Raw genomic sequence first — 2,100 nt, 5'->3', positions numbered from 1 at the left:
CGGGCGTGCTGCCGCGTTCTCGGAAAACCTCGCGAGAGCAGTACATTCTCCATCTGCTGTGGGTCTTTCGGGGCTAACTCAGGTCAGGGGTACCGGAAAGAGCTTCTAACCCAATGGCTGGGTACCCGTGCGCAGCCAGGCCCTTTGTTTCTCAGAGGGTGAGGGGTGGCACAGCCCCGCAGCGCCCGATCTGCCCACGCAGGGCCGACGAACGGAAACCCACCCTGGCCTAGCCTGGGGACACCTCTGCTTCCGCGGTTGCCCACGCCGGGAGCGGCCCCCAGCCCCAGCTACGCTGCCCAGTTGTGGATCACTTGAGCTCACTCCCACCGCCACGCCGGGCTGAGGTCCCCGCCATGCCGAAGACTCACACCCGCTCCCCTTCCCCTTCTCCTCATGCCTTTAACTTCCCACCAAGCTGGGCCTGAGAAACAAGGGACCCGAACGTGGAGAGGCCGGTGTTTCTGGACTGCTCGGCAGTTACAGATTGTCACAGAGCCCCTGGTTGTCTGAGGACCCTAGGTCTGAACCTTCCTTGAGGAAGACTGATTTCTCTCAGACTACTTTGCTCAGTTTGGTGAAGGATTTGCAGGGTGCAAAAAGTGGTCAGCGTCCTTAAACTAGCGTGGGAATAAGAGCAAAGCAAGGTGGCTGGAAAGGTGGGAGTGGACGAAGGGAATGGTACAGTCCCTGCGTCTCTGGGAGGCTTGGAGCCTACGGGAAGGGAAACTCAACTTAGATTTCTTTATCTCTTGGAGGTGCTGGACCTCCGACATTGCCCAGCTACAGTCCAAGAAGCTCTTATCACCGGCGACGTCATGACCTTTGGGCCTCAGCGCAGGTCCCTGCGGATCTGAAAGTTCTTCTCTAATTGCTCAGTCAAGTCCCACCCTCAAGGAAACTCCCGGCCCATTTCCCAGGAGAACAATCTCTTCCTACTTCCCAGCCAGACTAAAGTACAAGCCCAAGAGGCATTTCTCATTCCTTCAACAAATATTTTTATATATTTATTTATTACCTAGTAATAGTATTCTAGTCAGGGAGATCAACAGACATGCAAACAAATAAATCCGTAAGGTAATAGGTGCTACAAACAGGGATACGCGGGCCAGGCACAGTGGCTCACGCCTGTAATCCCAGCGCTTTGGGAGGCCCAGGAGGGCGGATCATCTGAGGTCAGGAGTTCGAGACAAGCCTGACCAACATGCTGAAACCCCATCTCCACTAAAAATACAAAATTAGCCGGATGTGGTGGCGCGTGCCTGTAATCCCAGCTACTCGATTACTACTACTCGATTAGCTACTAAGGCAGTGGAATCGCTTGAACCCGGAAGTGCCATTGCACTCCAGCCTCTGCAACAAGAGCACAACTCCGTCTCAAAAAAAAAAAAAAAAAAAAAAAAAAGGAAACGCTAGAATTATAATTCTATAAAAGTAGGGCATTTATAATTCTATAAAAATAGGGCATTTATTCTTAAACTTTATTTTAGAAACTTTGGCCAGAAATTGACCGGGAGTGGTGGTTCGCGCATGTAATCCCCGCACTTTGGGAGACCGAGGCAGGGAGATCACCTGAGGGCAGGAGTTTCAGACCAGCCTGGCCAACATGGTGAAACCCCATCTCTACTGAAAAAAAAAAAAAAAGCCAGGTATGGTGGCGCCCGCCTGTAATCCCAGCTATTCAGGAGGCTGAGGGGGCTGAGGAAAGGAGAATTGCTTGAACTCGGGAGGCGGAGGTTGCAGTGAGCCAAGATCGTGCCACTGCACTCCCGCCTGGGAAACAGAGCAAGACTTAGTCTCAAAAAAAAAAAAAGGAAGAAAAAGAAAATGCACTCTGGGACCAGAAGCGAAAGCTCATGCCTGTAATCCCAGCACTTTAGGAGGCCAAGGCGGAAGTATTCCTTGAACCCAAGAGTTTGAAGCCAGTCTGAGCAACATAGTGAGACACCGCTCTCTAATAAAACAATAATAAAGGCCTGGAGTGGTGGCTCACGCCTGTAATCCCAGCACTTTGGGAGGCAGAGGCGGGCAGGTCACCTGAAGTCAGGAGTTTGAGACCAGCGTGACCAACATGGTGAAACCCCGTCTCTATTAAAAATA

Source organism: Mandrillus leucophaeus, unplaced genomic scaffold, assembly GCF_000951045.1.
Source record: "Mandrillus leucophaeus isolate KB7577 unplaced genomic scaffold, Mleu.le_1.0 Scaffold46, whole genome shotgun sequence".
Taxonomy (NCBI): domain Eukaryota; kingdom Metazoa; phylum Chordata; class Mammalia; order Primates; family Cercopithecidae; genus Mandrillus; species Mandrillus leucophaeus.
The sequence above is the reverse complement of the archived record's forward strand: the minus strand, read 5'-3'. Positions refer to the sequence as shown.